Source organism: Capra hircus, chromosome 7 (genome assembly GCF_001704415.2).
Source record: "Capra hircus breed San Clemente chromosome 7, ASM170441v1, whole genome shotgun sequence".
Lineage (NCBI taxonomy): Eukaryota > Metazoa > Chordata > Mammalia > Artiodactyla > Bovidae > Capra > Capra hircus.
In genome coordinates, this window is record NC_030814.1 from 88,500,542 (window position 1) to 88,511,442 (window position 10,901).

Below are 10,901 nucleotides of genomic sequence, written 5' to 3' on the forward strand. Positions count from 1 at the left end.
TCTAGGAAGAAGATGAAAGGGAGTAAAAATGGGACAACTTCTGTTGTTTCTAGGGTGCTGTGTCCATCAGTTTTTTTCTTTTCTTTTTGGTGTATGAGAACCTGGCACAGTTTTAAGATCCAGAGTGTTCAAAAGAAGAGCCTGCAGGTCAGCCTAACTGAGGTATCAGGATCGGTTCCACCTTTCCTGGACCGTTCCCACCAACAAAGACGTGACTGTGGTGATATGAAACCTAAGGAGACTGAATGTAGCCAGCTGGTAAAGGCCGGGGGATAGATTTCATTTTTCATAATAATGACATTAATAATTAATAGTGTAGACTTGAGGTAGACCAACCAGAATTTTAATCTGGCCCTGCCACTTACTAACTATAATAACTAGGTGAATTACTCACTTTGGTTTCTTTATCTGTAACGTGGGGACAATAAGAATATCCTAAGCAGCCACTGTGAGGACTAAATGATGTCTTAGGCTATTGTTAGTATTATTATTGTAATAATACAATAGCAAAGAGGGTTGATACTTTTCCAGGAGTTTCTAATTTCTAACCAGGCATCTAGCTCAGAAGATTAAGATCTTCAATAACTCATATTACTCGAATTTAACTCAGTCAAAACCTTCTGATGAAAGCTTACTTCAGTATGACTGTATCCTATTAGGAGACCTATGTGTTCCTATGTATCTTCTCTTTTGGTTGGTCTCATATAGACCCATGGTTATAAATACCATCCATACACTGATAACTCTATATCTCATTCAGACCTCTCCTATGATCTTCAGACTTGTATGTCTGACTATCTCCAAACTTTATATTTAAATATTAGTTTACTTTTATATTTAAAATAAAACTCTTTTGCACAGGCAAGAAAAGAAAATATAGATAAAATTGAACTTCATCAAAACTTAAAACTTCTTAACATAAAGGGATTTAATCAACAGAGTAAAAAGGCAACCCATGGAATGGCAGAAAATATTTGGGAGCTATACATCTTATAAGTGGTTAATACATAGAACATAAAAAGAACTCCTACATCACAAACAACAACAAAATCACCCAATTAAAACTGGCAAAGAATTTGGATAGACATTTCTTCAAAGAAAACACACAAATGACCAATAAGCATATGAAATGATGCTCCACATTACTAATCATCACAAATCACAATGAGATATCACTTTGTACCTTATTATTAATAGAATAGCTACTATTTTTAGAAAAGGGGAAAGTAACAAGTCAAGGAGGATCTTGTTGCACTGTTGATGGAAATGTAAAATGGTGCAGTCCCTATGGAAAACAGTATGGCAGTTCCTCCAAAAATTAAAAATAGAGTTACCATATAATCCAGAAACTTCATTCTGGATATACACTCAAAGAATTGAAAGCATGAACTTGAAGAGATATTTATACACCTATATTCACACTATACACAACAGCCAAAAGATGGAAGCAACCCAAGTGTCCACTGACAGATGAATGGAAAAACAAACTGTAGAATATCATACAAACAATGGAATATTATTCAGTCCTAAAAAGGAAGAAAATCCTGACACATGCTTTAGCACACAGGAACCTTGAGGACATTATGCTTACTGAAATGAGCAGTCACAAATACCATATGATTCCACGTAACTGAGGTTCAAAGGATGGTCAAATGCACAGAGACAGAAAGTAGAAAGGTGGTTGCTAGGGGCTGAGGAGGGTGGGGAATGGGCAGTTATTGCTTAATGGACACAGAGTTTCAATTCTGCCAGATGGAAAGAGTTGGTGATGGTTGTAAAACATCATGAACATACTTAATGCCACTAAACTGTACTCTTAGAGTTACGATGATTAACTTGACGTTATGTGTATTTTATCACAATAAAATTTTTAATTAAAGTAAAATTCTTAATTTCCCAAATCCCCCACCCCACCCAATTTCCTCATTCCAAAACCTGGCACCAGGTTACTTAAGCCCCAAACCAGGAGTCATTCTTAATTCCTTCTCTCGTGCTCATATGCAATAGTAAGTCACGTTACCTTTTGCTTCCAAATTGTATTCTGAATTCACCTACTTATCTCTTCCACTCCACTTCAGGCCATCCTCCACTCTTGCCTGTGATGCTCCAAAAGTTTCCTAACCAGTCGACCTGTTTTCATTCTTATCCTCTACGGTCAGTTCTCCACGTAGCAGCCAGAGTGCTCTTTTCAGGATAGAAACCATGCCTTATCCTTTCTCTGCTTAAAAATACTCTGATGGTTTCTCATTGCACCAAGTATAAAATTCAAACTCCTTGACACTGTCTACAAAGCACTAGATGGTCTGGCCTCTTGCCAATGTCTCTGACCTTATGTCCCATCACTACTCACTTTGATCACTATGTTCCAGAAATGCTGACCTTCCCTCTGTTGCTCAAACCTCCTAAGTGCATGTCCTCACCTCACAGCCTTTGCACTTGTTCCTCTGCTTGGAACACTGTCTCCCAGTTCTTCACATGATAGACTCCTTCTCACCTCTGCTCAGATATCACCTGCTCAGAAAAATATTCACTCACCATTCAGTCTAAAGCAGCCACCCACTGACTGTCACTCTTTACACCCTTATGCTCTTTTATCTCTACTTGGCACTTAACCACTATTTGACATTCATACTTATTTTCATAAGTTTGAGGTTGGTTTCATCATCCTCCAATTATCCTACCATCTGAGCTCCCTGAGAACAGTGTCTTTCTCAATTCCAGAACAAGGTTGGGCATATAACCTAATTTGCTGAATGAATGAAGAAGTAAATTACATTAACAATCCAATTTTCCTTCTATGTCCCAGATGCTCATAAAATCTTTTGGGGTAAATTTGTATTTCTAATATTAGCTGTCACCAAAGTCTCTTCCATCTATTCTAGAATGTGCTAACCAGCCTTTAAAATGCAAGCAACCTACTTCACATCTCATTCTCTGTAGCTGTACCTGAAGGGAACAAGTTTATATTTCTACCCCCACTTTTGTGGCAGTGAGTATTTATATGAAATTTTTAAACTCTCATGTGTTTCTTGAAGCTAGATTGTGGGGGTTTGTATTGGAAATTACACTCATTCAAAGGAAAAGTCTGGATATCTGATAAGTCCTTTGAAAACTGTTCAAAGTATTTGATTATATAATTTTTTAGTCTGCAGAATGTTTCAAGGCCCATTCTCTTCATGATTAGCTACCTATCTGTCCAGGACAAAATAGTCTAGCACAAATGTGATTTATCTGGCCCTTCTATTTGTGCAACTCCAATATCCAACCACAGCTGGGCTCATGAACATAGACTTCTCTCCCTTTTTTTTTTCCTGAGATGTGTCTGTAGTAGACACCTGGATAATAGCACAAAAGTGCTGCATATCCACTGGCAACTGAAGTCCTGCATGCCAAGCTCAGCTGCAGCTGCTCTACTGTGCCCAAAATGCTGATATACATAGGTGATGACATGCCACTTGGGATGTTGTCTGATGATGTGGATAGAGTCCTGTTCCTTCACTCTTGAGTCATACTCTGGTGTTTTGAGGCCAAGGCAAACAATGTCTACCAGAGATCTTGGGCAAAAAATAGCTATTTAAAATTTTACTCATGGTCCCCTTTCTATAAAATCCATACACAGTCCAAGGGATCACCTGAAGAGGCTAGACAGACCTTCTGCATTCTCCTCTATCCTGATGCAGAAGCTCTAATATTCGTCTAAGCCTGGACCCTCTAGTCTTTTGTTTCCCAAAAGAGTTCTTTAGAGCTTTCCTCTTCCTCAGGCAAGTAAGTACTGACTGCTTCATCCCACACAAGCTACAGACACATCCAAAGGTGTTTCTTTAAAGTCAGTAATCAAAATAGAACCATTAGTTACGGCCAATATTTATTTCACACTTAATGGGTCCTAGGCGCTGAGTTAAGCACTGCTCTGAGTTAAGCACTATCATCTGGGAAATTGAGGTTTGGAAAGCTTTAAAAACCTGCTAAGCTAAGACGTGAAAGAGTCAGCAGTTGAATACTGATCTTTATTCAGAGGTTATGCCTTTAACCAATACAGTATGCTATCTCTTATCAGGGAAATAAATTATAAAGCTTATCTGTAAAATTCTATTCTGTTGTTTAGAAGGTAAAACAAATCAAGGAGTTACAGATGTTTATTCTTCTGTATTTTAAGTCAACATATTGTTCAATAATCTATGTATTAGTTATATATTGCTGCATAACAAGTACCTCAAAATTTAGCAGCTAAGACAATGAACTTTTTTTTTTTTGACAATGAACTTTTATCTCTTCAATTGATGAGGCTCAGGAATCTGGGAGCTACCTTAGCTGGGTGGTGCTGGCTCAGTTTCTCATGAGGTTGCAGTCAAGCTATTGGTTAGGGCTGCAGTCATCTAAAGATTCAACCGATGCTGAAGTTGCCCCTCACAAGCTCACTCATATCAGGTCAGAGAGCCTTGGTTCCTCATTGGCTGTTGGCAGGAGTCTTCATTCCTTGCCATCACTTGGGACAGTCAAAGGGCTGTTCACAACATGGCAGAAAGCTTGCTTCTCCTAAAGAAAAAGACAGACAGAGAAAAGGGTGGGAGGGGTATCTAAGAGGGAGGTCACTTTAAAATGTAATCACTGGAGTGATGAAATATCACGTGTGCTATATGCTGTTGGTCACAAAGACCAATCGCGGTACTAAGTGGGAGAAGCCTACACAAGAATATGAATACTGTCAACAACAACAACAACAAAATTACAGGAGGCTGTACATAAGAATATAGTTTACCTGGGTCTTAAGAATTACAATTCAGGAGACACAGATTAGGGGAACCCTGAAGGAGTGTTCCATGGAAGAGAAAGAGCCAGGGACTTATAAAGATAAAAAGGCATGGAAGTTGTTAAAAGTTGCCTGGCAAGAGCTGTAACTGACTCTGACGCAAGTCAGAAAGCAATTGCCCTTAAGGAGCATGAGCTGTTTTAGGGTAGGAGTCTGAAAAGTAGATAGACTATTACAAGTTAAATCAGAGTAAGGGTCCCAAACTGATCACATGGACCACAGTTTTGTCTAATTCAATGAAACTATGAGCCATGCCATGTAGGGATACCCAAGATGGAGGGGTCACGGTGGAGAGTTCTGACAAAGCGTGGCCCACTGGCGAAGGGAATGGCAAACTACTTCAGTATTCTTGCCTTGAGAACCCCATGAACAGTATGAAAAGGCAAAAAGATATGACACTGAAAGATGAACTCCCCAGGTCAGTAGGTGCCCAATATGCTACTGGAGAAGAGTGAGGAAGTAACTCCAGAAAGAATGAAGAGATGAAGCCAAAGCAAAAACAACACCTAGCTGTGGATGTGTCTGGTGATGGAAGCAAAGTCTGATGCTGTAAAGAACAATATTGCATAGGAACCTGGAGCGTTAAGTAAATTGCATGTATCAAGGTACGTATCCATGAATCAGGCACATTGCAAGTGGTGAAACAGGAGATGGAAAGAGTGAACTTAGACATTTTGGGAATCAACGAACTAAAATGGACTGGAATGGGTGAATTTAACTCAGATGACCATTATATCTACTATTGTGGGCGAGAATCCTTTAGAAGAAATGGAGTAGCCCTCACAGTCAATAAGAGTCTGAAATGCAGTTCAGTTCAGTTCAGTTCAGTTCAGTTGCTCAGCCATGTCTGACTCTTTGCGACCCCATGAATCGCAGCACACCAGGCCTCCCTGTCCATCACCAACTCCCGGAGTTCACTCAGACTCACGTCCATTGAGTCAGTGATGCCATCCAGCCATCTCATCCTCTGCCGTCCCCTTCTCCTCCTGCCCCCAATCCCTCCCAGCATCAGAGTCTTTTCCAACGCAGTACTTGGGTGCAATCTCAAAAACAACAAATGATCTCTGTCTGTTTCCAAGGCAAACCATTTAATATCACAGTAATCCAAATCTATGCTTCAACCAGTAATGCTGAAAAAGCTGAGGTTGAATGGTTCTATGAAGACCTGCAAGACCTTCTAGAACTAACACCCAAAAAAGATGTGCTTTTCATTATAGGGGACTGGAATGCAAAAGTTGGAAGCCAAGAGATACCTGGAGTAACTGGCAAATTTGGCCTTGGAGTGCAAGCAGGGCAAAGGCTAATGGAGTTTTGCCAAGAGCATGCACTGGTCATAGCAAACACCCTCTTCCAACAACACAAGAGAAGACTCTACACATGGACATCACCAGATGGTCAATACTGAAATCAGACTGAGTATATTCTTTATAGCTGAAGATGGAAAAGCTCTATACAGTGAGCAAAAAAGAGACTGAGAGCTGACTGTGGCTCAGATCATGAATTCCTTATTGCCAAATTCAGACTTAAATTGAAGAAAGTAGGGAAAACCACTAGACCATTCAGGTATGACCTAAATCAAATCCTTTATGATTATACACTGGAAGTGACAAATAGATTCAAAGGATTAGATCTGATAGACAGAGTGCCTGAAGAACTATGGACAGAGGTTCATGACATTGTATAGGAGGCAGTGATCAAGACCATCCCCAAGAAAAAGAAATACAAAATAGTAAAATGGTTGTCTGGGGAGGCCTTACAAATAGTTGAGAAAAGAAGAAAAGTTAAAGGCAAAGGAAAAAAGGAAAGATATACCCATTTGAATGCAGAGTTCCAAAGAATAGCACGGAGAGATAAGAAAGCCTTCCTCGGTGATCAATGCAAAGAAATAGAGGGAAACAACAGAATGGGAAAGACTAGAGATCTCTTCAAGATAGTTAGAGATACCAAGGGAACATTTCATGCAAAGATGGGCACAATAAAGAACAGAAATGGTATGGATCTTACAGAAGCAGAAGATATTAAGAAGAGGTAGCAAGAATACACAGAACTATACAAAAAAGATCTTCATGACCCAGATAACCATGATGGTGTGATCACTCACCTAGAGCCAGACATCCTGGAATGCAAAGTCAGGTAGGCCTCAGGAAGCATCACTACGAACAAAGCTAGTGGAGGTGATGGAATTCCAGTTGAACTATTTCAAATCCTGAAAGAGGATGCTGTGAAAGTGCTGCACTCAATATGCCTGCAAATTTGGAAAACTTGGCAGTGGTCACAGGACTGGAAAAGGTCTGTTTTCATTTCAATCCCAAAAAAGGCAATACCAAAGAATGTTCAAACTCCTGCACAATTGCACTCATCTCACACACTAGCAAAGTAATGCTCAAAGTCCTCCAAGCCAGGCTTCAACAGTACGTGAATGGTGAACTTCCAGATGTTCAAGCTGGATTTAGAAAAGGTAGAGGAACCAGAGAGCAAATTTCCAACATCCGTTGGATCATCAAAAAAGCAAGAGAATTTCAGAAAAACACCTACTTCTGCTTTATTGATTACACCAAAGCCTTTGACTGTGTGGATCACAACAAACTGTGGAAAATTCTGAAAGAGATGGAAATACCAGACCACCTTACCTGCCTCCTGAGAAATCTGTATGCAGGTTACAAAGCAACAGTTAAAACGGGACATGGAACAACCGACAGGTTCCACATTGGGAAAGGAGTACATCAAGGCTGTATATTGTCACCCTGCTTATTTAACTTATATGCCCAGTACATCATGGGAAATGCCAGGCTGGATGAAGCACAAGCTAGAGTCAAGATTGCTGGGAGAAATATCAATAACCTCAGATATGCAGATGATACATCCTTATGGCACAAACAAAAGGAGAACTACAGAGCCTCTTGATGACAGTGAAACAAGAGAGTGAAAAAGTTGGCTTAAAACTCAACATTCAGAAAACGAAGATCATGGCATCCGGTCTCATCACTTCCTGGCAAATAGATGGGGAAACATGGAAGCAGTGAGAGTCTTTATTTGGGGAGGGGGGCTCCAAAATCACTGCAGATGGTGACTGCAGCCGTGAAACTAAAAGACGCTTGCTCCTTGGAAGAAAAGTTATGACCAACCTAGACAGCATATTAAAAAGCAGAGACATTACTTTGCCAACAAAGGTCTGAATAGTCAAAGCTATGTTTTTTCCAGTAGTCACATGTGGATGTGAGAGTTGGACCATAAAGAAAGCTGAGCACCAAAGAATTGATGCTTTTGAACTGTGGTGTTGGAGAAGACTCTTGAGAGTCCCTTGGACTGCAAAGAGATCCAACCAGTCCATCCTAAAGGAGATCAGTCCTAAATATTCATTGGAAGGACTGATGCTGAAGTTGAAGCTCCAATACTTTGGCCACCTGATGTGAAGAACTGACTCATTGGAAAGGACCCTGATGCTAGGAAAAATCGAAGGTAGGAGGAGGAAGGGGATGACAGAGGATGAGATGGTTGGAATGGCATCACTGACCCAATGGACAGGAGCTTGAGCAACCTGCAGGAGTTGGTGATGGACAGGGAAGCCTGGCATGCCGCAGTCCATGGGGTCACAAAGAGTCGGACACAACTGAGTGACTGAACTGAGCTGAGAGGCGTCCCCCAAATCAGCTTGAGTTTCTGGTAGGTGTTTTGGGTGACTTCGTCAGGTCAAAAGGTCAGATTCCACTCAGATTAAGACATTCATAAATCAAACTTCTTTAATGGCCTCTGATTCAATTATAAAGTTCTCTTAGCAATACTGACTCTGTTTTGATTTTTGTTTTGTAATAACACAGGACACAATGATCATTGTGTACTATCCTGGAGACCAACTACCACATCTGCTAACATTTTAATCCATTTAATATAGGGTTCTAATCCTGAATCTGCTATCTACCATAAACATCAGTTTTATTTTCTTTTATTTTATAAAGTAAGAATATCCTAATTCAGAATCTTGAGGGTTAAAAGGACTCAGGTAACTGATTCAGATTCTGAGTTCAATGTCTTTTGAAAAGATGCAATTCAAATAATAATAACATTCAGAGAGTAATCCCTGCCCCACCAAGAACTGAAAGGCCCTGAGTTGCTCTTGGCTTTGTGCATTTGGATACGCCATGCAAGAGAAATGGTTTTTCAAGATCTGCAACCTCTTTGGTAGCCTACTGAATTGTTTCTAAACCCTTTCAGGTCTGTTTTCTGACGCCCAACTGATTATTTCTTGAAATAAGACTTTTTCACCTCCTTTGGTCTGGACATAGGTCAGCATTTTTCTCACAGCTTTCATTTGTTTTGCAATATTAAAACAATTCTGAAAGTTTATTTTAAAAGTTTATGGAAGCATCATTTTCCTTTCTGTTAGCTCCAGCAAAGGACTGTTACTTGAGATAAGATCCTAGAAAGGATTAAGTACATTTAATCCTAGCCAGGCATCTTCAGGAGGCCTAAGAGTAGCAGGTTACAGTTGGTGTAAACAAGCAAGACCTGTTTAGTAAGACTAAAACCTGTATTAAGAATTTGAGCCTAATTTTTTTAAAAAATCCTTGCCCCATAATAAACATTTTATGGAAATGTTTATTTCTTTGTATAAAACATCCTGTCAAGGATAGCTTCTCCTCTATTTTTATTTTCAATGTAGAATCCATCACAATTGGTTTAGCCAACAGGTTATATTTTAAAGTGAAAGTTTAGTTCTCCATCACTAAGCCACTATTATTACAAAAAGGAAAATGCCCCAATGTTAAATTTAACAACCCTAATTCTTAAAGTCCTTAGAACAGCGCTGTCCAATAAAATAGCCCACAAGCTACATGTGGCTACTGAGCTCTTAAAAGTGTGGCTAATCCAAACTGAAATGTGCTATAAAATTACACACTAGATTCTTATGATTTAGTATGAAAATTATAAAAATATAAGATCTTATGTAAAAATGTAAACTATTACAAAATTTCTATATTGATTACATTATGAAATATGTTATGGGTATATTGGGTTAAATAAATGTTATTAAAGTTAATTTCACCTGTTTCTTTTGACTTTATTATGTAGGTTTGCTCTACACAATACATTTGAATTTCATATGTCCTTGTGCACATTTTATTAGTATAAAATTATACATTGTTTGCGAGTTCTCTAGCGGTCCAAAGCTTAGGATTTCCAGCTTTCATTGCCGTAGCCAGAGGTTCAGTCCCCTGATCTGGAACTGAGATTCCACAGGCTTCATGGTTTGGTCAAAAAAAATTTCTTGTATATAAGAAATTCAAATTTTAACTGGGTGTCCTACACTTTTACCTGCTAGATCCGGTAACTTAATTAATATGACTACTAGAAAACTTTAAATTACAAATGTAGCTACTTAACCTATCGGACAGTGCAGCTTTAGAATCACGTAGTTGCTTTTTAAAATTACCCTTCAACTCTTAACTCTGTGCAAAAATAACTGATCTGAGGAACATTTAATCCTAGACTGAGATCGTCAATAACCCTGAAGTTAAAATTTGACATTTGCTTGAACAAGTTAAAGGACAACAAAAAGGGCCTGTTATAGACCACAATGTGAAAAGGGCCTGCGGATTAGAATTAAGTCGTTGCTCCCAGTCTCTCCATTGGGGTAGTTAACGGTTCCGGTTTCAAAATAATCACGGTCTCTTTTACAAAAATGGGCGGTGTCAAGGGCAGTACACTAACTACGAGACCCTGGGCTGGTCACCTAGCCCTTTGGGCCTCTGTAAAGGGGGTGGGGGGGGAGGGACGCGGCAGTCTTTTTAACACCTGAGCCTAGCTGCCGGCTCGCCCACTCGGGCGCTCCCCGGGCTCCGCGCCGGGCCAGCGAGCTTGGCCTCCGACGCCGGCGAGGTCACAAGTCTCGCGGCCTTCCTCGGCCCAGCGAGGGCTCCTTCCGCTGTAACCTCAGGGCTTGGCCCACGGAGGCGAGCGGAGACCGAGAGCGCCCGGGGGCAGCGACCAGCCGCAGCCCCAGGTGCGCCGGCGGCCCGGGCCCGCCCACCGCCGTCACGCGCGGTCCAGCTCCACCCCCGTCCACGCCGCACCACCGGCGGGCTGGGCGGGC